General features: G+C 36.7%; 1 protein-coding gene and 1 long non-coding RNA gene across 6 annotated transcripts in view; one reads left to right on the top strand and one right to left on the bottom strand.

Moving 5' to 3' along the window:
* LRRC28 (leucine rich repeat containing 28) overlaps positions 1-27,992 on the bottom strand; it is a 186,561-nt gene that overhangs the window by 74,307 nt on the left and 84,262 nt on the right. The window lies entirely within an intron of this gene.
* Positions 180-18,453, top strand: LOC131516122 (uncharacterized). Its single transcript, XR_009263908.1, has 2 exons — positions 180-280; positions 18,015-18,453. It is a non-coding gene; the product is annotated as an uncharacterized LOC131516122 (long non-coding RNA).

Genomic DNA, 27,992 nt, shown 5'->3' with positions numbered 1-27,992 from the left:
TTCAAAAGAAAAAAACAGCTAAGTCTCCTTTAAATCATCACTCTTCTGCTGATACACACTGACCTAACCTAAAATTTAAGAGGCAATGGGAAGGAAGCCACCCACTCCATGCCAAGCCAGTGACCACAGACAGAGTCAATAACAAGGCTTGGTATTTTCAAGCACTGGCTTTTTCCGGTACCACTAGAAACAGCTCTAATTTGAGCTCCAAAGCACACTGGGTTAGGAAGAGCAAGAAATAAAAGACAATACCACAATGCCAAATTCCATTCTATATACAGTAAGTATCTCTCTTTATATTCATTCTCTTTCTCTTGATTCAGCTGTGGAAGATACATACTCTGATATGCCGATATAGGTTCAAAACATAATCCTATTACTTATCAGATGCAACTTTGGGTTATTTACTCAAATATTTAGATCATTGGTTTGATATTTCAAAAAAATCATCTGTAAAAAAAAAAAGATAGAACATGTACCTCAGGTAATTAAGTGCAATGTCCTATATAATTTAATAATGTATGGCAGAAAACAATATTTATAATTTTCAGCTCATTATGCCACATAATAATCTAAGTGTAAATCCTGAATATAAATATTTTTAAATTGATGTAGTTTTTGGCACACAAACAACTACAAACACAGTCTGTGTGTTTCTTATGTCTAACACAGACCCAAAGGGGCTCTTAAGAGGGAGAGGTCTTTAAGAAAATGGGCAGGACTACGTCCTTTGGTCAAATAAAAAAAACGAAAGCCAACTCAGATTCAAATGACCTATCAGTCTGTTCTGAAGGAGGGCTAACAACAGCATACAGATGTCAGGTTTCTTGGGTTAACAGCAATTACCAAACAATACAACCTCTTAGACATTACTTGTGACAACTGGGATCAAATCCTACATTTATTCTAAAGTCATAACAAACATCTGAATTAATATTTCCTTAAGAAGAAGTTTAACCCACTTATCTGACGTGAGAATTAGAATTCTACAAGGCTGAATATTGTTGTCTTTTTAAATCCAGACCGATCACTCTGCAAATAAGCAGCCCGTCTAGAAACGGCCTACTTTCCACATGTGGGCCAAAACATGTTCACAGTCCAGGTAGAGAAAGTTTACCCTTAAACCCTTTAAAATTATTTTTTTACTAAAACAAAAAAAGTGTATAATGAAGCCTTTTACTTTGTGGATATTTTATGAACTAGGTAATGGCCAAATCTGGGAATACCATTGGAAGTTGTCATTTCCTCCACAGAGACCGACAACAAAGGCTGCTGAGTAACAGTGATAGGCCACACTGCAAAATACCCACCGCATGTCTTCTTTCTACCTCCACTGTTAAACACTGAGCCCAGCACTGTTATCATTTCCTGCCTGAACTCACCCCAAAGCCTCCTTCTTGCTTCCATTCTGCCCTCTTCCCACCCATTTTCTTTTTTTTTTTTTTTTTTTAGAAATGTGTTTTTTTTTTTTTTAATGTTTTTTATTTATTTTTTTGGGACAGAGAGAGACAGAGCATGAACGGGTGGGAGAGGGGCAGAGAGAGAGGGAGACACAGAATCGGAAACAGGCTCCAGGCTCCGAGCCATCAGCCCAGAGCCTGACGCGGGGCTCGAACTCACGGACCGCGAGATCGTGACCTGGCTGAAGTCGGACGCTTAACCGACTGCGCCACCCAGGCGCCCCACTCCCACCCATTTTCTACAGGGAAGCCAAAGTGATATTAAAATGTAAGTCCGATCATGTTCCTTCCCTGTCCAAAACTCTGCCCTGGCTTCCCAATGTACATGCATAAAGTCTCACACACCATGTTACTAGCGACGAGGCCCCCTGATCAGTACTGGCCTGACTTTCTCATCCACCTCCGACAATCCAATTACCCTGCCCTTCTTTCTGGCCGAAGAAAGTGTCAAAATTACTTCTTCCCTCAGAGACTTTGAATTGGCTATTACCTCTGCCAGGAATGCTCTTTGCCCAGCTCCTCAAACTGTGGGCGCATTCTTGTCTTTTGGAACTTCACTATCGTATTTTCACAATGGCCTTCCTGGACACCCTAATTAAATAAGACTGCTTTTTCTAAATTATAGGATACCATTTATTTCCTTCCCTGAATTTACCACAATCTTTACTTATTTTATTTATTCATTTATTTACCTATTAAACCACAGTCAGTGCCTCCCATAAGAAAATAAACTTCACCAGAGCAGGAGCACTGACTGCCTTTATTTACTGCCATAACCCTAGCATCTACCAGATTCTAATTCATGGTAGGTGTTAAGTAAATATTCCTTGAATTAATTAATTAATCCCTTAAACTGTCTCACTTGTTATGCAACCCCAGACTAGACTTAGAGCCTTAAAAAACCTCACAATTTATGATTCAAATTTATCAAAATTACAACTACTGTAGAACTTCAAGACAACTTACAAATCCTTGAAAAGAAACTGTGAAATCCAAGACTGCCGGAGTTTTATCGCATGATGAACACAATTTAAGTTTTCCCCAATGCCTTATAATTATCTCTGTGGACATAAGGAATGGGAATATTCTAGAACAGAGATTAACAGAAGACTAGCTGCCCACATATTATATAGGCCCAGACGGCTGAGCATTTTTAAATTTTTGTATATTATTTCCTTTATACAACCGCAAAGAAATATAAGATATAGAATTTATCAAGAATGATTATGAAATAATATCACCAAAATTTTCAGAAGTTATATAAGCAAATATTGTCCTTCAAGGTCATCAGCCAGCAAAGCAAACCCAACTCTATGTCTTCATTCATATCTTTTGAAATTCCTGTCTTAGAATTGTCTTAAGATCTTGACACAGGATTGCTTCATGGAATCTAGGGATCAAATCCACCCTAAAAAGGACAGGATTGACACTACCAATTTTATTAAGAAGAACATGTCTCAAACTCTGAATGTAAACCCAAAAGAAAAAAAAAATTTAATGTTTAAACAAGATTGGAATCCTCAGAATCACACACGCTGAGTATGTTCAACAATAGCTCAGGGACATTCTTAAAATGATGATGCTTTCTTGGTTTTGGAAATTATTTAAAAGCTTTATTTGAATATCTTATTTAAACTTAACCACAGACTCTTGTGGGAATGAGTGTGTCTTTAAGATAATCAATTCGAAGGAATTAACAATAACTTGGCTTTGTGAATTCAGAATCTGGGTACATTTGTTCAACCACTACATCCTTTTCATACTTGGGAAAGTGTAATTACATCTATCCAGTTTGGAAAAGCTAAGTCCATTCCTTAATTGGACCAGTTGATGGACCAGAAATAGCCTGAATTTGGTTCACATCCTGATACAACGGGACTGAGGGGGTGATTATTTGTGGGGTCCAAACGGTACCAGTGTGTTTCTCCATCTTCACGCTTCTACCCCACCACAGGTGCTCACTTGCACGTGCTCCCTCCTATGACAGCAGGTGCATAATGTGTATCAAAGGCACCATGAGTTAAATAAGTGTTAGGAGACTTGCTTCAGAACCTACTCACCAATTATATTATTTCCAAGGGGAAACAGTTTATGGATTAAACAGGAACTTAAAAATAACATTTTAAAAACCCTTTGTAATACACTACTTAGGGTCTTCCAGTATAGGACAAAACTGTCCACAATCACAAGGGGCTTGCTATGTGTAACTGTGAATGTGTGGCAGGTTATGTTTAATAACAAATATTCACAGTGGAGAATAAAATGGAAAATACCAGAAAGCTCACTGAAAACAATCTATTAACCATGGATTTGTCTGATATAAGCAACATACAAGAACTTTTTAAAGTGAGAAACATCAAACTAGCATGTTAAGACATCCTCTTAATTATGAAAGACAATTAAATATTATTTGGGAGCTTTAAAATAAAATGCTCTGAACATATGACATGTGAGAAACACAAAAGAAACTGATTTGACTTAAATATTTGTGTCTGGGTATCAAGCCTGCCAATTAACTCCCAATAGAAATTTTTAAATGTTAAAGACAGTATAAAATAACATTGTTTTGACATTTTATGCATGATTAAATTATACACTAGACTCTCACTGAGTGTTCTTCAAAGTAAGTAATTTACCAGGTGTTTATCAGTTATCTAACCAAATAGTCAATTTGGCATTTGAAGTACCTAGCAAAATGTCAATGAGAATTTTGCAAAAGACAAAAAGTATCTAGAAAGTACTCTTGCTAAGTGGCAATTATAACTAACTAGAAAGAAATGGCATACATCTCTTCTTCAGATATACTATCTTTAAAACTTAAAAGCATTTATTCTAAAATTTAGCATCTTTATTACTGTTTAAGTTTACTTATTTATTTTGAGAGAGACAGACCACGAGCGTGGGACAGGGGCAGAGAGAGACAGAATCCCAAGCAGGCTCATGCTGTCAGCATGGAACCCAATGGAGGGCTCGATCTTACGAACCCTGAGATCATGACCTAAGCCAAAATCAAGAATCAGAGGCTTAACCAACTGAGCCACCCAGGTGCCCCTCTTTATTACTGTTTTATGTCAGTACATGGATTACTACTTGGAAAAATTCCTCATCCTGCAGAGTCATGGAGACAACATATGCAGATTTTCATTTTATGTTATGTTTTAGTGATTGTCTATTTCACAGGTTTCTTCTAGGTAGGCTTTTTACCTCTTTACTGAGGTAGCACAATGGGAGTTTTTTGGCTTTGACCTGAATGAGACCCGGCAACCATTGTTGTCATAATATCATAGAATCATGGTCCAAAATAATTTTTTTTTAATTTTACTACTTTGCAGAGGATAACTAAAGGCAATCCATGTTTCACTATCAGAAAGGAATGTTACCATAATAATGATGGCTTTCACCTCACTTTCTAAACTCAAAACAGGGGAAAATTTTTTCTAATTAATTTTTTTTTTTTAAGAGAGAGAGTGTGTGTGAGCAGGGGAGAGGGGCAGAGGGAGAAAGACAATTTTAAGCAGGCTCAATGCTCAGCATGGAGCTCAACATGGGGCTCGATCCCACGACCCAAGCCAAAATTAAGAGTCGGACGCTCAACATACTGAGCCACCCACGTGCCCCAAAACAGGAAAAAACTTTAAAGAAAAAAATTTTAGTCTGTGTACATTTCAAATGATCCATTCTAGTTTATTTGAAATTCCCATATGTAATCACCTTGAAAAACAGAAAGTGGTGGATAAAGAGAATGATCTCCACTGATACTGACGGAACACTTAGAAACCCCGGGGGAAACATATGAACCTTAGTTTTAAAAAACTCCATTAATTAAAAGAGTTCCACATTAAATACAAAATATAACTCTGATTTCTGAATGTGTGTCCTTTATAAGAAATTCACCTTATCACTATCAACATAAGAAATTCGACCTTAGGGGCGCCTGGGTGGGTCAGTAGGTTAAGCGGCCGACTTTGGCTCAGGTCATGATCTCACGGTCCGTGAGTTTGAGCCCCGCGTCGGGCTCTGTGCTGACTGCACAGAGCCTGGAGCCTGTTTCAGATTCTGTGTCTCCCTCTCTCTGACCCTCCCCCGTTCGTGCTCTGTCTCTCTCTGTCTCAAAAATAAATAAACGTTAAAAAAAAAAATTAAAAAAAAAGAAATTTGACCTTAGAAAGTTCTGAATTTGTGCATACTGCCTGTCAATCTTAACAGAAAAGCAACAGGTTTCTAGATTTACAACTTGCGGTAACTTGGAGTTATAGTGGAAATAACCAGCAGAATGAAAACAAAAAGTACACCACAGTGACTAACATCGAGGATACAAATGAAATGAGGGCACGGAATAATGTTAACTTTTTAATCTAAACTCTCCTATAATGTTTATTTCTATATAATGTTTACTGTATATAATGTTTATTCTTATGCTCATGTGTCATTTCTATAATAATATAAAATTAAATGCTTCATCACACACTTTGGGATTCCTTAGAAAAAGAGATTCAACAATTTTAAAAACGTGTAATATAGAGATACATATATTTTTAGCTGTATTCACTCTGCCTGGAAATGATCACATATAAATCTGTGAGTAAAATTCTAAGAGCCTGGACTTCCTAACAACATTTCAGCTCACTGAAATACAACCGAAAGAAAAAATTTAATAAATGTGTACGAACAGTGCTGCTATGCAAATTTATGTTGCTGAGGGTCCTACAAATTCTGTCATTATAAAATGAAAAAAGCCACAGTCTAAAGAGTTTCTGTTAAATGCAAGGATCACAGAAAATTGTATGGTGCTTGGAAAGAGAACACACAGAAATAGATTTCTTCAGATTTCCATTTATTCCTAACCCCTTGGAAAAATACTGCGAAGTAGTACCGTTGCTTTGCTGTGAGCCAGTCAACATACACAGGAGTTCAAAACCTTTTATTATACTCCAGAAATCTTTTGTTGTGAGTTACATTAAGAAACCTTTCAAATGCCCCTCAATAACAGGAAGTAAAAGACAATAAAAACTTGTAAGCACATAAAGAATACCAAATAGTTCAATGTGAACAGATGATTTATGCCTAGAAGTCGCATTTCTTTCAGAAATGAGTTAGTTGCACATAAAATTTCCAAGGATATTAACATTTTCCAAATTAATTCATATTTCTTTCATTTAATTATTTGAACTGGCAGTTTAGTAAAAACTAGGTTATGTCAAAACGACACCCAGAAAGTAACTTCAAAAAAAAAGAGCTAAAAAAAAGCGCTCATATTTACTTTGTACATTCATTTTATCTAAAACAAATGTTTGCGATAATAGTTGTGACAGAGTTCCTGGAACATCACTCATCTCGACAAGTGTTTGTTTACTCGAGCTATGTTCACAGAACACTAGTCTAGAGCAATGCTCCCATGGTTAGGTTAAGTTTAGGAAACACAATATGCTATACTGCTTATCAAATACACTTTAGCATATTAAAGATTGGTTTATCAAGTCAGGAAACTGTTGACGTACCAACAGTTTCCCATTCATTTGGCCACGGTACACTTTTTTCACACAGCATGTATGAAAAGGTTAGAAAACTGCTGATAATCAACTTTGAAAAGTTACATCAACTTTCCACTTTCTTCCTTCTAGCAAACAGGCATTCAGCCCCTTACAGCCCATGCTGCCATTACAGTAGCAATAATTTAAAAGTTACCTATAACAACATATGGAACAAGCCATATCCATAATCTCTTCAATTCTTTCACAAAGACATGATTTTCATGATTACAAGATAAATGGCTTCTACCACAGAAATTCTTCAGAAAAAAAGTTCCATGTGGAATACTAATAAATGAAACTAAAGGAGAAAAAGAGGCCATCCTGGTTTAAAATGACCCAACAAAAATATGGGTATAACTACTGATCAAATAATTTCGTATTCCCTTTGTATTTGCTTGCATTAACAGACAAAAACAGTATATATTCCATGTCACAATTTATGAATGACTAAAAGTAGAAGTGAAATAATTTTTAAACAACTTTGAAGTTTAGCAAAACTGTTGGCATAGTCTCTACAAACTTTACAAAAGGCTTACTAGTTGAGCCAACATGGCATTAGAATTTAATTACACCTATAACGGTATTAAAATTTGCAAAAAGTATGAGCTCATTCCATTAATGGCACACAAAAGTTGCTTAATTTGATGCTTTATTCAATTTTTCAAAGTGTAATACTTTTTGTTACAAATTCATATTTTAAAATAAAAATTTTGGGGTGCCTGGGTGGCTCAGTCAGTTAAGTGTCTGACTTCGGCTCAGGTCGTGATCTCACGGTTCGTGAGTTTGAGGCCCACATCGGGCTCTGTGCTGACAGCTCAGAGCCTGGAAGCTGCTTTAGATTCTGTGTCTCCCTCTCTCTTGCCCCTCCCCTGCTTGTGCTCTGTCTTTCTCTCATAAAAATAAATAAACATTAAAAAAAATTTTTTAATACTAAAAGTTTCAGGGGTGGGAAACAGACTACTAGTAGGCAAAGATAGTGTTTCTAATTCCTTATCTTAATCGTGACCATTGTCATGGTCAGTGCCTAACAAAATGAGTGTCACAGAGTTTCAGATGTTAAACCTTTCTACATGGCCCCTTCTCATTATGCACAAGCAGCAATAGCTAATTTTTGCAAAATTAGTTAATAGTTGGAAAAAATTAAAAAGAAAAATATGACTGGGTCAAAGCATATGGACAAACAACTACACAGGAATCTACACTTATCTTAAAATTAAAACTTTAATTAAAAAGCAAGCAAAGCTATGGACTGCCAATAGCATTGCTATAATGCAATCCTGGGACTGTTTCCTACCACAAACATTTTAGGATAGGAGCAACTTTCCACTGGAAGTTCAGCCCATAATTAGACTATAGAAAGTTAGGGAAGCCTAGGTGGCTCAGTTGGTTAAGTGTCCGACTTCAGCTCAGGTCATGATCTCATGGCTTGTGAGTTTAAACCCTGCATCAGGCTCTGTGCTGACAGCTCAAGCCTGGAGCCTGCTTTGAATTCTGTGTCTCCATCTGTCTCTGCCCCTCCCCTGCTCGTGCTCTGTCTCTGTCTCTCTCTCTCTCAAAAGTAAACAAACATTAAAAAAGAAAAAAAAAAAAAAAGAAAGAAAAGAAACTTAATTAGGTTAGTGATTCAAAACACCAAGGCACTCTTGGCATCACAGAAACAATTAATATAGGAACAGTAGCACCTAAAACAATAAAATGAATGAATTTACTTTTCTGTTGCCTAGATACTATAGTCTGTTGATCTGCTGTTGTCCTCAATAATTTAATTATGTTTCACATGTTAAATCAATAGTCAACATGGAAATTATACTGTGCTCTTCTGAGAATTATTACATGAATTGCATGCTTACTTGTTTAAATCTGTAAGAAAAATCTCATCTTTTTATTCTTTGAAACATCAAAAATCTACAAAAGCCATTTTCTATCTTTGATTATTTTATTCTTTTGGAGTAAAAAGAATAAAAACGGATGTTAAATAATGCCCTAAGTAAAATAAAATCCGAAGTCTGAAGCTATATATTCATCTCCCTTTTATTTATTTTGAGAGAGAGAAAGAGAGCGTGTGTGAGCAAGTGCACAAGCAGGGGAAGGGCAGAGAGAGGGAGAGAGAAACCCAAGCAGGCTTCATGCTATCAGCATGGAGCCTAAAGTGGGGCTTAAACCCACCAACTGCAAGATCATGACCTGAGCAGAAACCAAGTGTCGAACACTAAACCAACTGAGTCACCCAGGTGCCCCAAAGTTATATATATATCTTATTGCTCAGAAAACTATAATCAAAGATTTACATTTGTCTTTGATAATAGTCTTAGACATGAATCTGCAAGAATGGAGGAAACTCCATTGTGCCAGATGAGCTACATTTCAGAAAAATACTAAGGATACCAAAAAGACTTCTCAAGCTATGCTTGAATCAGTCTGCAATCCTTAGACAACTGGGAAGCTATATGTATGTGCAGGGGAATCCAAAAGAGTCCACCAAAAGTAAAAACCAAGGTAGATGTGATAACTGACTGCCTTTGAGGGTACTCTCCAATCTAAATAATTTCAATCAGCAAAAGACAGAAGTCTTACAGGCTTGAAGTGTTGAGCTACTCCTAAACTACAATGGCTACTTCTAAACTACAAAGACACAGTGGCAACAGCTACAAATTCATGTTTAAAAAAAAAAAAAGACTAAAATCTGAGTAGAGTCATCAGAGGCTATATAACAAAAAATAAATAAAAACTCTCAGAAAAATGAATCAAAATCCAAAGCCGCGACAACATATTACCTAAATTTTGCAATTTTCAACAATAGCAACAACAAAATGCAAGACATGGAAAAAAACAGCAAAATGTGACCCATAGCCAGGAGGAAAAAAACATGTTTAAGAAGTCAACAGAAACTAATTCTGAATGGGTCTGGATGTTGAACTTGGCAAAGATTTCAAAGCAGTTATTAGAAATATGTTTGAATAATCTAAGGAAACTATGCCCAAAAAAACTAAAGAAAAATATGATGATAATGACTCAATTGATAGAGAACCTAAATATAAAAATACAAACCATAAAAAGAACCAAAGAAACACTGTCAAAGTGAAAATAGTAACTGAAATGAAAAATTTCCTAGATGGTCTCAGGAGCAGATGTGAGGTTGCAGAGGAAATAATTAATGAACTCAAAAACGTATCAACAGAAATTATCAAATCAGCAGTACAGAGACTCAGAGATCTGTGGGATACTATCATATGCATAATGGGAGTCCCAAGAGAAGAGAAATGTGAGAAAGTGGCAAAAAGAATGTCAAAGGACAAGGGCGCCTGGGTGGTTCAGTCAGCTAAGCCTCCGAGTCTTGATTTGAGCTCAGGTCATGATCTCATGGTTTCTGAGATCAAGCCCCACATTGGGCTCTGCACGGAGCATGGAGTCTGCTTGGATTTTCTCTCTCCTTCTCTCTCTGCTTCTCCCCTGCTCACATGCTCTTTCTTTCAAAATAAACACTTTAAAAAAAAAAAAAAAGAATGTCAAAGGACAATAACTGAAAATGTCCCATGTTTGATGAAAAATATTAATCTACATATCCAAGAAGTTCAATTTATCAAGTAGGGCAAACATAAAAAGATTCACACCTAGACATACAGTAGTCAAGTTGCAGAAAGATAAATACCAATAGGAAATCTTGAAAGCCAAAAGAGAAAAATGACTCACACATAAAGGAGAACAATACAAGTAAAAACTAACTTATCAGAAACTACAGAAGTCTGAAGATGCTAAAATGGCATATTTAAAATGATGAAAAAAAGTTAATCAAGAATTATATATTCAGCAAAACTATCCTTTGAAAATAAAGTCAAAATAAAACATTCCCAGATGAACAAGAAGTGAAAAAAACCATTTGCTGGTAGACTTGCCCTATAAGAAATATTAAAGTCTTTATAGCTGAAAAAAAAATGATACCAGATGGTAACTAAAACCAACAGGAAGGAAATGAGTTCTTTTAAATTTACTGACACTCATTTCATGGTTAGCACTTGTTCTATCTCAGAGAATATTCTAGATGTTCTATAAAACACTATGTATTCTGCTCTTGCTGAGTGGAGGGATAATTACATGTTAAGTTAGTTCAAGTTGGTCAACAGTGTTATACAAGTTTTCTATATTCTCAGGTTGCTCTAGTTGATGGAAAGACAGGTGTATTAAAATCCTCAACTGTAATTGTTTAATTGTCTATTTTCCCTTTTAATTCTGTCATTTTCTGGTTCTGTATTTTGGGTTTCTGTAGCAAAGTGCATATACATTTGTAATGTTACATTTTCCCTAAGTACTGACTGTTTTATCTTTATGAATTTTCTCTCTTTGCCTCCAGTAATATTTTTTGTCTTACAGTCTATTTTATCTGTTCTTAAAATAGGTCCTTCAGCTAATACATACTGTGTGCCAGGTGTATCTTTTTCCTTTTTATTTTCAACCTATTTGAACCTATTCACTTATTTCAATTTTTGACTTCAAAATTTATCCTTTTTATATATAAATCCTTTTTATTAAGTTGGAAATTTTCTGCCTTTTGATGACAGTATTTCAAATATTCCCATTTAAATTTTTTTTCAACGTTTTTTATTTATTTTTGGGACAGAGAGAGACAGAGCATGAACGGGGGAGGGGCAGAGAGAGAGGGAGACACAGAATCGGAAACAGGCTCCAGGCTCCGAGCCATCAGCCCAGAGCCTGACGCGGGGCTCAAACTCACGGACCGCGAGATCGTGACCTGGCTGAAGTCGGACACTTAACCGACTGCGCCACCCAGGCGCCCCGCAAATATTCCCATTTAATGCAATTATTGATAAGGCTATATTTATATGTAACTTCACTATTTTTTATGTCTTATGTCTTTGTTTCTCTCTTCTTTCATTACTATCTTCTGTATAAACACTTTTTAATTTTTTTTAATGTTTCTTTATTTTGAGAGAGTGAGAAATAGTGCATGCACACAAGAGGGGAAGGGGTGGTAAGAGAGAATCCCAAGCAGGCTCCAGGAGGGAGCCCGATAAAGGGCTTGAGATCATGAACCATGAGATCATGACTGGAGCCAAAATCAAGAGTCAGACACTTAACGACTGAGCAACTCAGGTGCCCAGGTTTGTCCATTTTGTTCACGTTTTCAAAGAATTAATTCTTAGTTTCATTAATCTTTCCAATTGTTTTTCTGTTCTCTGTTTCATTTATTCCTGCTCTAAAATTTATTATTTGCTTTCTTCTGCTAAATTTGGGTTCCATTTGTTCTTCTTTTTCTAGTTCCTCAAGGTGTGGAGTTAGGTGGTTTATTTGAGATCTGTACTCTTAAGGTAGACATTTATTGCTACAAACTTTGCTCTTAAAACTGCTTTTGCTGCATCCCATATGCTCTGGTACATTACATTTTCATTTTTGCTTGTCTCAAGAAATTTTTTAATTTCCTCTTTAATCTCTTCCTTATTCTACTGGTTGTTCAAGACAGTCTTGCTTAATTTCCATGTGCTTGTGAATTTTCCAATTCTCTTCCTGTTGGTGATTTTCTGGTTTCATGCCCTTGTGGTCGAGAAAATACTGGATACGATTTCAATCTTCTTGAATTTTCTAAGACTTGCCTAACATATGGTATCCTAAAAATGATCTCTGTGCACTTGAGAAGAAAATGCATTCTGCTGTTGTTGGATACAATTTTCTGTATATGCCTGTTAGGCTCATTTGGTCTATGGTGTTGTTCAAATCCGAAGCTTCCTTATTGATTTCCTGTCTGGATGATGTATCCATTGTTGAGGATGGAGTATTAATGTCTCCAACTATTACTTTATTACTGTTTCTTTCTTTTAGCTCTGTTGGTTTTGCTTGGTATATTTAGGTGCTCTACTGTTGGACACATTAAACATTTACAATTGTTATAACTTCTTGAAGGACTGACACCTTTAACATCATATAATAACCTTCTTTATCGTTTTAAAAAGTACGTACCTTTAAAATGTAAAAACCATTCTTATCTTGTAAGCCATTTAACAAAAGGCCTATGGGTCATAGCTTGCCAAGCCCTGTGTTAGACTATAAAATAAGTCTTATTAAATTAAAAATGGAAAATATGCCAGTATATTCTGACAGCAACAGAATTATATTAGAAATCAACACAGAAATTTGAGAAATCCTCAAACATTTGGAAATTGAATAATAAACTTCTCAACAGCTCCTGAATCAAAGAAGAAATCATGAATTAGAAAATATTTTAAATTGGGGGTGTCTGAATGGCTCTATTGGTTAAGCGGCTCACTTTGGCTCAGGTCATGATCTCAAAGTTTGTGGGTTCAAGCCCTGCACTGGGCTCTGTGCTGACAGCCTAGAGCCTAAAGCTGCTTCGGATTCTGTGTCTCCCTCTCTCTGTGCCCCTCCTCCACTCATGCTCTGTCTCTCTCCATCTCTCAAAAAATGAATAAATGTTAAAAAAAATTTTAAATAAACTATCTTAAGTTGAATGGAAACAAAAACACAACAATAGAAATTCATGAGAAGCTGCAAAAGTCGTGCTTTAATAAGCATATTTATACTTTTAAAATGCTTTCTAGCACTAGCTAGAAAGATCTAAAAATATTTAATATAAACTTCCACCTCAAGAAGCTAGAATAAGAAAAGTAAATCAAACTCAAAGTTGAAGGAAGGAAATAAAATCAGAGTAACAATCCATAAATTATAAAACAGAAAAATAACAGAGAAAGCCAATGGAACCAAAAGTTCGTTCTTTTAAAGAACAAAATTGGCAAACATTTAGCTAGACTAACCAAAGAGGAAGAGAGCGAGAGAGGGGGAGAGAGACAGAAAGAACACACATTACCAAAATTAGGAATAAACTTACAGAAATTAAAATAATTGTACAGAAACATTATGAATAACTTTATGCCAAAAACCAGACAGTATAAATGAAATGGACAAATTCCTTAAAAGATTAAAGGAGATGGGGCACCTGGCTGGCTCAGTCAGTAGAATATGCAAATCTTGATCTCTGAGTTGTGACTTCGAGCCCCACATTGGGTATAGAGGTTACTTAAAAATAAAATCTTTTAAAAAAGAGAGAGATTAAAGGAGAAATACAAATCAATAGAACTAGAACAAGAAACTGAATTAGTAATATAAAATACTCACATAATGAAAAAATGAGGCACATATTGCTTCATAGGCAAATTTTATCACTTTTTTATAAATGGTACCAATCCTAAAAAAAATTAACAAACTAATCCTAATATTTATATGGAAATTAAATAGGCAAAGCAAAATAGGCAAAATAGTCAAAGCAATTTAGAGAAGAAGAAAAAAGTTGGAGAACCAATTCTACCTGATTTTAAGACGTACTACAAAACCACAGTAAACAACACAGCATGATAGTGACATAAGGCCAGAACAGAACACAGAGTCTAGAAATAAACTCACATAATTATAGCCCATTGATTTTTCAAACAGGTACCAAGGCAACGAGGTAAATATAGTTGTTTTTTTTTAACAAATGGTGCTAGAATAGTTGGATATCCACGTGCAAAAACAAATGAATTTAGATATAATCTCTATCACACAAAAAAGTCAACTGAAAATTGACCAGACTAAATATAAAAGGTAAAACTATGAATCCAACAAGAGAATTTAGGAGAAAATTTATAAACAGGACTTCATAAAAACTGAAAACTTTTGCTCTTCAAAAGACATCATTAAGGGGGGAAAAAGGGAAGCTAGAGACTGGGAGAAAATATTTGCAAATCATATATTTGATAAAAGACTTGTATCTGAAATATATAAAGAACTTGTAAAACTCAGTAAGAAAATGAAAAACAGGATGAAGAAATGGATACTTCACCAAAGAACACAAAGAAATGGAAAATTATCATATGAAAACATGCTCAAACATCCTTAGTGACTAGGGAAATACAGCTTACAACCACAATGAGAGGTGCCTGGGTGGCTCAGTCAGTTAAGCATCCTGCTCTTGATTTTGGCTCAGGTCATGATCTCATGGGATAGAGCCCCACATTGGGCTCTGTGCTGGCAGTGTAGAGCCTGCTTGGGATTCTCTCTCCTTCTCTCTGCCCCTCCCATGTGTGAACATCTCTCTTTCAAAATGAACATTAAAACACACACACACACACACACACACACACACACACACACACACACACAAAGACATCATTATATAATCCACTAGAAAAAAATCATGTCTTTTATAATAATAAAAAAAAAAAACACCTGACAATACCAAGTGATGGTGAGGATGTGGTAAAAACAGAACCCTCACACATAACTAGTGGGAATGTGAAATGATACAACTACTTTGGAAAAGAGTTTGTTTCTTCAAAAGATAATACATACTTATGATATACTCAGAAATTCAATTTCTAGGTATTAATCCAAGAAAAATGAGGACATATGTCCACACAAACATGTGTATGCAAATGTCCCTAACAACACTATTCATGACTGCCAAAAACTGGAAACAATCAATGAACTGGTAAATGGATAAAGCAAACACGATATATCCATACAATGAAATATAAATCAGATATACACAAAGGAATGAACTACCAAGGCACACAACTACATAAATTAACAACAAAAACATTAAGCTAAGTAAAAGCACCCAAATACAACATACCACATATTGTATGATCCCATTTATATGAAATCTCCATAAAAAACAAAACCATAGAGACAGAAGATCAGAAGATCTGTCTTAGAATGGGAGTAGAAATTGATCACAATTGGGCATGAGGAAATTTTTCATGATGATTAAAGTGTTCTCAAACTGGATCATAGCGGTGGTAGTACAACTATAAAATTTACCAATAATTTAGAATTTACAACAGCCATTTGAAACACATTGAACCTTTATATCATGAATCTTATGGTATGTAATAAAACATACCTCAGTAAATCTGTTAAGAAATGTTTACAAAAAGGAATGTGGTATTGATTTGGAACCAGTATAGACTGAGCTATTAAGAAAAAATAATATAGGGGTGCCTGGGTGGCTCAGTCGGTTAAGTATCCGACTGCAGCTCGGGTCTTGATCTTAGTTTGTGAGCTTGAGCTCTATGCCGGGCTCTGTGCTGACAGTTCAAAGCCCAAAGCCTCCTTCGGATTCTGTGCTCCGCCCTCTCTCTCTCTTTGCCCCTTCTCCACTCATGCATGCGTGTTCTCTAAAAAATAAATATTAAAAAATTGTTTAATAAAAGAAATAAAGAATAAACTAAAACAACGTAACTTCATTTGCTTTTTGACAAAGTTACTAGATTAAGATAAGCCCATAATCACAGTACATCAAGATTCCAGCATTAAAACTCTTCATGTACAGGCCAAGTAAGTACTACCAGTTTCTTCTGCATGGCTCTATCCTACTAAACATCTTTATAAGTTACTTTCATAAAGGACTTGCTTTTCCAATGCGTAAGTGATTTAAGAATGGGAAGGATAGCTAATCTGACAACTGATAAAATCATGACTAAAAATGATTTCAGATCCGTTTATTAGCAAAAAATTCAGTTTCACAATGCCAAGCATTGGAAAAAAATATTACTGGCAAAAACAACCCAGATCTGGGTTTCTTTTTTTTTTTTTTCCTAATGTTTATTTATTTTTGAGAGAGAGAGAGCATGAGCTGGGGAGGGACAGAGAGATGGGGGAACAGAGTATCTAAAGTGGGCTCTGTGCCGACAGTAGAGAGCCTGACATGGGGCTCAAGTTCACAAACCGTGAGATAATGACCCAAGCTGAAGTCAGATGCTTAACTGACTGAGCCATCCAGGCGCTCTAGATCTGGGTTTCTAAATATCACTCTCCAATAAAAGGAACCAGGGCTGAGACACAGAAAATACAAAATAAGCTAGAAACATGATGGGAGAAAAATAAGAAAGTGCTTGAAAAAGTATGGGGAAATGTCAAAAAGACCAACAGGAGCCAACCAGAAGGAACTCCCAATGGCTAACATTGGAACAACTTGAACAACAAAATAATGGCACTGAATTAGAATCCATAGAAACAGATATCTATGAGTTCTTACTAGTATAAATAGATAAAAGATAATTCCATACAGAATTCCAATTAATAAATGTAGAAGGAATGAGGGAAATACAAATGTCACATTAGGCATACACCACAGTAATCACTGTTGTAGTCAAATCCACTAATGAATGCTAAAATCAGAAAGTGAAGGTCTGAGGAGAAACAGCTTAATGACAGTTTCAAAGTATTTTTAAGATACTTATCAGTTACAAAGGGAAAATTCAAAGTGGAGAAACCCAATAGCCATCAGCTTAACCAAGGGATCAAGGTTAATCACTAGCAATCATAAGACACAATAATATCATGTACCCCCCAATAGGACGCACTGAGAAGAACACAAGATCATTTCCATGGTATTCTTGCCAAAAATACATAAACTCAATCTAATCGTGAGGAAACAGCATGTTCCATATAAGGTCTATTCCTGTGCTAAGATTCAAGGATTCCAAAGGTAATGAGCCATCATTGTGGCTTCCCCAAAATTTCACTACAAAAAAAGTACAAAAGATAACAAGGAGGTAAGACTGTAAGACAGAAACATTTAATTTCCCAAAACATAAATAATGGGTGTGTTTTTAAATGTGTATCATATGTCATACACATATGTATTTAACAGAAGACTGAAAGAGGACAAATTTTTATAGCATAGTATCTTAGGGTCCCATGTAGGATCCAGTGTGACAAGTCTCTCTCCCTTGGGTACCCAGATAATATAGTCCTTTCTCCCTAAACTTTGACTATGGGAAGCAGCAAACATTTTTCTCCATCTTCCATTCTAGATATGTGCTTTGCCTCTCACTTAATTTTCATTCATTCAATATTAATTGATTACCCATGTGAAGGGTAGGGAACGGAAAGCTCTGGGAGATACAAAGACAAAGAAATTAATCACCTGTCTCAAAATTGCTTCCACAGTTTCTGATGCTTTTAAAAATAAGACTTTTGAAACTTATCCAGTTTGACCTTTTTGTTTTAACAGTGGAAGCATTGGCCTGACTCAACAAACTACATCCTCCCTGGAAGTTGAAGTCCCTATAACAGACTTTTCAATCCTGACACTTATGAAAATCACCTCTTTGTCTTTTCACTTTTACCACCCAATTGAGCATCCCTGAAGACTGATTTAGTTTTGCTTATTTTATAATTTTATATAATTGGAATCATAGAACATGCATTCTTTATGACTGGCCTCTGTCGCTCAATGTTGTATTCATGAGATGTAAACATTGTGAGATGCAGCTGCCTGCCTCTTTTCACCGTTCTATAATATTCCATTGTGTAAATTAACTACTTTCATCCATTCTATTGTTAGAAGACACTTGTGTCTTTCTGGTTTGAGGCAATTATGAATATTGTGAACTTAATGAACATTACTGTACATCTCTTTTGCTTCATAAATAAACATAAGTCTAGGAGAAGTGTTTGGTCAGAGTATGCACATCATTAACACTATAAGGTATGACAACCCCTGCTGTCCCACGTGTTCATAAATGCTGTTTTGTCATTCTTCTTCTTTAATGTTTATTTTGAGAGAGACAGAGAGAGTGTGAGCAGGGGAGGGGCAGAGAGAGAAGGAAAGAGAGAATCTCAAGCAGGCTCTGCACACACAGTGTGGAGCCTTATGCAGGGCTCGAACCCACAAACCATGAGATCATGACCTGAGCTGAAACCAAGAGTTGAACACTTAACCGACTGAGCCACCAGGTTCCCCTTGTCATTCTTCTTAATGTTTTTATTTTATTTTGAGAGAGAGAGAAAGCGAGTGAGCATGAGTGGGGAAGGACAGAGAGAGAGGGAGACACAGAATCTGAAGGAGGCTCCAGGCTCTGAGATGTCTGCCCAGAGCCCTACACAGAACTTGAATTCATGAACTGTGAGATAACGACCTGAGCCACAGTGGGACGCTTAAGGGACTGAACCACCCAGGTGCCCCTTTGTTATTCTTTTTGAGTCTAGTTGGTATCTAGTGGAATCTTGTGATTTCAAATTTGCTCATATCTGATGATTAATGAAGCTCAACATTTTAACATACATTTATTAGGCATTTAGATTTCCTCTTTAGGGAAGTACCTATTCAAGACTCCTGCTGATGCTTAAAACATTTTTTTAAAATTTTTTTAATATTTATTTTTATTTTGAGAAAGAGAGAGAGAGAGCAAGCGGGAAAGGGGCCAGAGAGAGACGGAGACACAGAATCTCAAACAGACTCCAGACTTTGATCTGTCAGTACAGAGCCCGACGCGGGGCTCGAACTCACAGACTGCGAGATCATGACCTGAGCCAAAGTTAGACACTTAACCAACTGAACCACCCAGGTGCCCCTTTAAAATTTTTTTAATCTCAATTTTTTTTTTTTTTTTAAAAGACAGAGACAGAGCATGAGTGGAAGAGGGGCAGAGAGAGAGGGAGACATAGAATCCAAAGCGGGCTCCAGGCTCCAAGCTGTCAGCACAGAGCCCAACGCAGGGCTCAAACTCATGAACCACAAGATCATGACATGAGCCTAAGTCAGATGCTTAATGGACTGAGACACCCAGGTGACGCCCCCTCTCGGCCCCCCACCCCCCACCCCGAACCTGCCAATGATTTTTTAAGCTAGACTGCTGGTCTTTTTCATATTGATTTGTAGGAGTTCACTACAGATAGAAAGCCCTCTGTCAGTTACATGTATTGCAAATATCTTCCCTCATGGTGAGACTTACGTTTTCATTATTTGACAATCTATGTCAAGTAGCAGGAAACAATGCCCCTCCATGCTAACTCTGGCCAACTGTCTGTTTCTATATAAAGTTTCACTTATTATTTATATGCATCATTAACATATTGTCCTTGATCACTTTCAGGCTACAATGGCAGAGATGAGCTGGGACAAAGACAGTGTTCTACTTCTTGTTCATTTTTTGTAAATGTGCTTGAAAAGAATGTGCATTCTTGAGTTGGCAGAGTATGTTATTCTACACATTCCATTAGGTTAACTTTATATTTGAAAAACAGGTTATAGAAATCATTTGAGACCTAGGATAATGTTATCTTCTGCCTGAGAAAATTTCTACTTGCTTCTGTCAGGCACTTGGGGACATAAGCAATCTGAATGCAGTGTCAAAAATTTTCATGGTTTTGACAGCCCAGATGACTGGAAGCTGGGCTGCGATCCATACAGAAGCTGCTTTATTTCAAATTCACCTTATGAAGTATTTCACCTGCAAAAATACCTCAGTATATACTGTAACAGATAAGAACTTTTAAAAAATAAACCTACAATACTATCATTATATCTAATAAAATCAAGAATCATAATATTGTCTAATATATTATCCATGATCAATTTTCCCTGATATTTACAAAAAAAAATGTGTTTTTACTACAGATTTATTTAAATCAAAATCTAAACAGAGCCCAAAAACTGCATTTGGCTGATATGATCCTTAAGTCTTTTAATTTATAACCGTCCCTCCCTTTTGTTTCATGTTTTCATTTAAAGAAACTGTTATCTGTTGTAGAATTTCCAACATTCCAAATATGATTTATTGTATCTTCGTGGTATCATTTAAGATAATTACCTATCCCTTGTATTCCTGCAAACTGGTAGTTTGAAAGCTTAAACAGATTCAGGTTCAATTTTCGTTGGTAAGACTGTATCTTATGGGTAGGGCTATATACTTCCAATTACATCTCACTGGGAAGAAAATAATGTCTGCTTGACCCACTTTTCAATGATGTCAAGATTAATTAGTGAATTCAGGTGTCATCAGTCTGATCCATCCAGTACAAAGTTCTCTATAGACTTTTTATCTACTGGTTCAGGAAGCTATTAACGATCTTTGCTGCAATGTATTATTTCATTAGATATTACAAAGTATTGATTTTTCCAATTTCAACAGTCTATATGTATTAGTTATAATTGTTCATATAGAAAAACTCTCCCTAATTCAACTGGTTGCCCTGAAATATAATTGGTTTAGAAAAGGCAGAATGTTTAATTCTTTCCCTTTAAATTTTTCAGAAAGCTGGTCCCCTTATCAACCTCCAGAGTTTACTAATAAGTTTTTTTTAAAGAGGGTCATTATGAATACATAAAAGTTAATGTATCTGATGTATCTCAGTCCATTTCAACTATTAATTCTCTTTGATGGTCAAACTGTCCACCTCTGACTTCTGTATTATTTTCACATGACCACGGTAGTCTTTGGTTCCCCGTTTTCTGGAACAACACATCCCACGTGCATCTTCCACGTGCTGTGCCTCGACTAAGCAACTCAGGTTTGCTTCAGTGGGAAATAGCTTGTAAAGACTGCAATCTCTTTGGCTTGGGAATTCTTTACCAACTTCTTAGCTCACCAGAGCCTTCAAAAGAGATTTTCTCCCCCTCCAGTTTTATTTTTTTTATTTTATATTTTATTTCATTTCATTTCATTTCATTTCATTTCATTTCATTTCATTTCATTTCATTTCATTTTTCCCCTCCAGTTTTTCTAATTGTCCTTAAATGAGGGTTGGGCTGAATTATCCAGCCTACCAATTTTGTTTTTGTTTTAATTTTTTTTTAACGTTTTTTTATTTTTGAGACAGAGAGAGACAGAGCATGAATGGGGGAGGGTCAGAGAGAGAGGGAGACACAGAATCCGAAACAGGCCCCAGGCTCCAAGCGGTCAGCACAGAGCCCGACGCGGGGCTCAAACTCACAGACCGTGAGATCATGACCTGAGCCGAAGTCGGACGCTTAACCAACCAAGCCACCCAGGCGCCCCACCAGCCTACCAATTTTGTAAGCAGAAATCTTCAAGTAAGTAAAGCAGAAAGCATAAGAAAACAGACTAATAGAAGAATTTGTGAATGAGAGTACCAAAAAGCCTTTTACAGACAGCTTCCCTCAGTTGAATGTCTAAAAAAGGAAGACTGGTCAGAATAATCAACTAAGCTGCAGTTGAATTCAGAAGAGCTGCAGAACTAGAGATTCAAGTGATAGTTCAGAGTGGCTTCTGAACCCAGAGGTTGGTTCCAAAAGTAGTTTTCTTAATTCACCAGCCAAAGAACCAGCAAAATATCACCCTTGCATTGGACTAAGAGCAACAGTAAAAGTCAATTAGGAAGCAAAATGGAAAATACCCATTAACGGGCCTAATGAGGGTGTGTACCCCTGGCAGCAAAATAAGGGGCCAGATAACACCCAACACACACCCTGGACACTAAGATTCTTACAGATTATAGTGAACAAATTTTTAATACTCCAAATGCTAAGTGTATGTATTGAAAGCTGATGTAAGAAGGGAGGGATCCTACAGGAAAAAACGGGCACCATTCTTTAATAGAATTCTTTCCCTTGAGAAGCGAAAACAGTCAAGAATACCTTCGTCAGATGGCTAACATGCTAAAAGATACTAAGAGTCACTATATGACTCTAACCTTTTTTGTCCCAGTCACACACACAACAAACAGTATTAATGGACCTTCAGTAAAAAGCACATCCTTCTGCTTTTGAGTCTCCGATGAGCCCACAGTCATGGCCAAGCCAACCTTCACTGCAGCCCTGCGAGACCCTAAGCAGAAGGTCCACGTAAGCTGTGCCTAGACCCCCGATCCACAGACACTGAGAGAAGAAATGTATGAGCTTCCTTAAGCTGCTAAATTTGTGGTAATTTGTTACGCAGCAATAGATAACAAATACAGTGCCACAGGCTAGTACAATACTTTTATTTTAATATGTACTTCTGGTAACAGCTTGGAAAAAACACTGGCCTGAGTATCAGAAGACCTGGTGTAAGTTTCAATTCTACCTTATTAAGTAAACTTGTATAAGGCTCATAACCTTTCTGTGCGTCCAGATTTCCTATTTATAATCAAGGATAAAACCTGCCCTGTGAATAAGAGAAAGTGCATGAAACACTGAAAAGTTATAAAGCACTAAATAAGCCCAAATCCAACTGCTTCTCATCAACAGTTCTGCTACCATCACCTCCTGCCTGGGTTATTTCAGCGAACTCCAAACTTGTCTCCCAGTGTTTGTCCTTGGCTCCTTATGTAGACAGTTGCCCAAATGATCCCTTTAAACTTAAGTCATATCATCTCACTCCCCTGCTCACGATCCTCCAGAGGCTTTCCATCACATCTGGAAGAAAGTCCATAATGACCAGGGTCAGGCACAGTCTTTGAGGTTAATGAGCATAGTATACTGCACCTTAGCAAGATTCTCAATTTAGTCTCTCTTTTTATTATTTTATTTTAGAGGTTGAGAGAGAGCATGAGGAGTGGAGAAGGGCAGAGGGGGAGAGAATCTTAAGCAGGCTCCACGCTCAACATGGAACTCTAGGCGGGGCTCAATCCCACAACCCTGGGATCATAACTTGAGCCCAAATCAACAGTTGGACACTCAACCAACTGAGCCACCCAGGAGCCCCTGTAGTTAAGCACTTAATAGCATGCCCAGCCAAGTTTAAATACCTAGTAAAAGTACTACCGATAATAATCATAATCTCTTGATTACCTGGAGAAGGAGTAAAATTTACCGCTTTTGGAGTAACTATTAAGGTATTATTATCATTGTTAGAAAATTACTAATACTACTGGGCCTGGGTGGCTCAGTCGGTTAAGCGTCTGACTTCGGCTCAGGTCATGATCTCCTGGTTCATGGGTTCGAGCCCTGCGTCAGGCTCTGTGCTGACAGCTCGGAGCCTGGAGCCTGCTTTGGATGCGGTGTCTCCCTCTCTCTCTCTGCCCTCCCCCGCTCATGCTCTGTCTCTCTCTCAAAAATAAATACATTAAAAAAAATTTTTTAAGAAGTACAACTAGTACTACTAGCAATAACAGTATGAACCCAATGCCTTTAAAAGATTAAATTTACTAAGCAAAAATATCTCCATACTAGATATCACTCATGTTCAGAATTACACAATAACCAATAGACACCACTTTCTGTCTCTGAAAACAGAGACCTCTCCTCTGCCCATCTCTAAGTCAGCCGAAACCTTGTTGGAACAGTGCCCTCTGTCTCACGAAAGCAAAGGTAAGGCCAAAGGCCAAGGAACTCTAAGTCAGTCCTCATGGGATATGGATTTTAAGAGCACAGGAATAAATCAAGAGGTAGAAGGAGGAGATATGGGAGGAACAAAGAAGAAATCCTGATGCTAGGGCTGGGCATTTGCCCTATTCAGATATTTAAAGAGAGGAGGAATAGAGAGGGTGCCTGGGCAGCTCAGTTGATGAAGCATCTAACTTCAGCTCTGGTCATGATCAGTTCCTGAGTTCAAGCCCCACACTGGGGCAGAGCCTGCTTTGGATCCTCTGTCCCCCGCCCCTTCCCTTCCCCCACTTGCTCTCTTTCTCTCAAAAATAAACTTTTTTTTTTTAAGTGGAAGAATAGATCATTTTAAAAACTATTTTTATAGATTAGTAATCGTCTAACCACTTTTGGTCAAGAAGTTTGTGATGTTTTTAGTTTTCTTTCCTACACTTGTAGAGGGCAATTTTACAATGAGAAATCTTACTGATTCTAAAGCTGATGTGATATAATTTGACACTTAAACTTACAGTAAGTCCATTTTTGTTCATATTACAGCGAATGATGATATACTATGATCTGGAGCATGCACATTGTATCCTCCTCCATACCTGACCCACATCCTCCCAAATATGAGAAAAGAATTAATTGTTCATTCCTATTTGTCAAAAGTCTCACAAGGGATACGATATTCTCTCCCTCTAAGAAAGTATGCTTCAGAATGGTCTGCCTCCAGTGCTTAGTCTAAAGCCAAATTAAAAAAAGATCACCAGGGTGGACAACTGGCCCTCGTCTGACAATGAAAGACAGAGTCTAAAAGAAACACATACAAGTTTCAAGGAGAAAAAAAAGTGGGAAGAAAAAGTCCTTGGGCGTCAAGGCTCTTCTCTAAATTCAGAGGCAATGGACCTCAAGAAGACTGAGGATATGCCAGACAAGAATCACCAACAAGGAGGAAAAGCAGCCAGTGCTCAAATATTCAAGAAAACAACTACTGCAAACCCTCCCAGAGTGCAGTGCGCATCGCACAATGCTGAACATTAATGAGACCCACACAGCGTAGCAGAGACAACAGGAACCAAGGCTGTCCGGCAAGCAGGGGCCATGGGTGGTATGTAAAATCAAGATGTTGTTGTTTTAAATTTATCTCTTTCAGAGTTTTCATTTCCTCACACAGAAGCACATTACATATGTGTATTACCAACTCTTTTATATGTTATTTTGAAAGGTATTACAAATGTATAAAATAAATGGATAGAGTTAACTAAATTTGCTGTACTCTTTACCGAAAGACAAAGTGTGTTTTTTTTTTTAAGTTTACAAAAGTAAGAAATTAAAAACGCAAAGATGAAGGGTAATTTTGGGAAAGGAAACGATACATCATTTAGATACATGTGTGTTTAAACAAAACTGCCTTTTATTTTAGTGGCAGTGGGTTAGCTGAGTTCCTTTAAATAGTCAGGGATTTGCAAAGTGCAAAGCTCACGTAACGTAATCTGTGTTTTCCGCAAATCCCCATCGGTCTACTTACTTAAGAAATCCAGGCTTCCTGGCTGGATGCCGGCATGCCAAACCTGCCCAGTCGTGCATAGTTTTATTTCTGTTACTAAATTAGGAAACCAAAGCGGGCAATGTCTGGGCCAACAGCAAAAAGGCTCAGCATCATTAGTCTGCTTGTCTTCTTAAAAGCCGGATCATTTTAAGATTATTTAATTTTTAATTAGAGACACCAAAGTAATTTAGCCTAATACAGAGAAATACTAAGAAATAATTAAATGAAGACAAAGGGAGAAATACAAACGTTTAACAAAAGTATTCTTTTGAAATAGCCTTAATCATGGTGTTGAAAATAAACTACTACCATTCAAGGCTTAATGTGTCAATGACTGATATGGAAATACTGCCTTCTGAAAGTGAGGAAGAAATGGGAAGTTATTCAGCACAATTTTTATAAAGATCTACTAACATACTTTATGCAGAGCACTGTTTAGAGAAACTAAGTAGAGCATTCAGGGACCTGCCTAAAGGAACACAAAGAAGGATTTCAAAAGAACAAAGTCATTTTATTTTCAGATTTGAGAATGACATAAAAATATAGTAGGAAAATACAATTTTCCAAATTCCAAATTTTACTTTCCCCTAACTAGCATAGCAAAGGGGTTTAAATTGTTAGGTAACATACCTTAAAATATTTTAAACACACCTGATACTTTTAGTAAAAGCTAAACCTTGACTCCTAAGGGTATTGAGAGAATTTTAGTGCTACAACATCCGAGTGATATTTCTCTTATAAACATTTTGTTAAATACAGATAAATTTCAAAGTAATATTTATTTTACTTTAGTTCTCTCTATGAAAGAATTAAAAAATCAAGCATATGCTATAAAATCTGTGTTTTATATGGATGAAATGTATATAAATACCAGAATTTAGACATTGTAGAAAAATTAAAATTTGAGTGTTATAATAGGTCCTGAAAGGCTGACCAAATATGACTTAAAGAAAAACAAAGATGTTCACAATATTTACTTCTTTAGCAATACAGACATTCATATTTATTTATAAAGAAGCCACAAAGAAAAGAACCCTTCCAGGAATCATTCAAATTGTTTGGTATCCTTTCATCCAATCTTTTTATACATATTTCCATGATTTCTACACAACACTGAAATGCATTTAAGTAATCTGATGTGAGACAAAACCCAGAGCTTTCATCTTCTTTTTGCTCAACTCCCACCACCAAGATCTGGCCAAAAGTGAGGAGCAGAAGCAGGTCACAGGGGCTGTATAAGCAGAAGCGATCTCTCTCGCTCTCAAGGCTATTCGTCAACTGTCCATCTTACTGAAGTCACAACGCACACCATTTCCATCTGGCCCCCTTCTCTGGCCCTTCACTGTCTCTATATTATTGATAAGAGGCACACTGCTGTGGAAGGCACAATAAAATTAGAGACATAAGCTTAAAGTCAATAATTACATAAAAAAAAAGTAATCGATTGATTAGAAATTATACTCAATAATGTAATAATCCCCATCGATCACTTTGATAAAAGGTCTTCCAGACTCTCTTTTTATTTTTTTTAAATGTTTATCTATTTTTGAGAGAAAGACAGAGTGTGAGCAGGGGAGGGGCAGAGAGAGAGAAGGACAAAGAATCCAAAGCACGCTCTAGGCTTTGAGCTGCCAGTACAGAGCCCGAAGAAGGACTCAAACCATGAACTGCAAGAGCAAGACCTGGGCTGAAGTCGACACTTAACTGATCAAGCCACCCAGGCACCCCCAGACTCTCATCTTTATCTTCTTATTGCTACAAAAAGAAACACGTATACAGATGAAATACCCAAAAAGAAGGAAAAAATAATTTTCTGATTGTAAAAATATCAATGAAATTTAATTTTTCAAAAGAAACTTGAAAAGGAAAAGAACAAAACGGGAAGACATACCTGGCCTCCGTTCAAACCTCCTATAAAGCTACAGTAATCAAACCAGTGTGGTACTACCATAAGGAGAGACATAAAGACTAATGGAAGGAACGTTAGAAATAAACCCATGTTTACAGACAACTGATTTTCAACAAAGGTACCAAGAAAATTCAACAAAGGAAGGATAGTCTTTTCAACAAATTATGTTGGAACAACTGAATATCCCATATATAAAATGAGAGAATATGAAGAGACAAGCCACAGACTAGGAGAAAATATTTACACATAATACATCTGATAAAGGACTTGCATCCAGACAAGAGCAGGACAAACTTGCTGTAAACGGTCATTTAAGTAAACATTTTAGGCTTTGTGAACCAGAGAGTCACTGTCACAACTACTCACTTCTGCCACTGTACATTCAATATGTGTATGAATAGGCATGGCTGTCTTCCAATAAAACTTTATTTACAAAATCCGGTGGAGGCCCATCAGATCTGGGGGGCATCAGATTTGGCCCATAGGTCAGAGTTTGCTAACC

Source organism: Neofelis nebulosa, chromosome 7 (assembly GCF_028018385.1).
Source record: "Neofelis nebulosa isolate mNeoNeb1 chromosome 7, mNeoNeb1.pri, whole genome shotgun sequence".
In the NCBI taxonomy this organism is placed as follows: Eukaryota; Metazoa; Chordata; class Mammalia; order Carnivora; family Felidae; genus Neofelis; species Neofelis nebulosa.
This window is presented reverse-complemented; position numbering and strand designations above follow the sequence as displayed.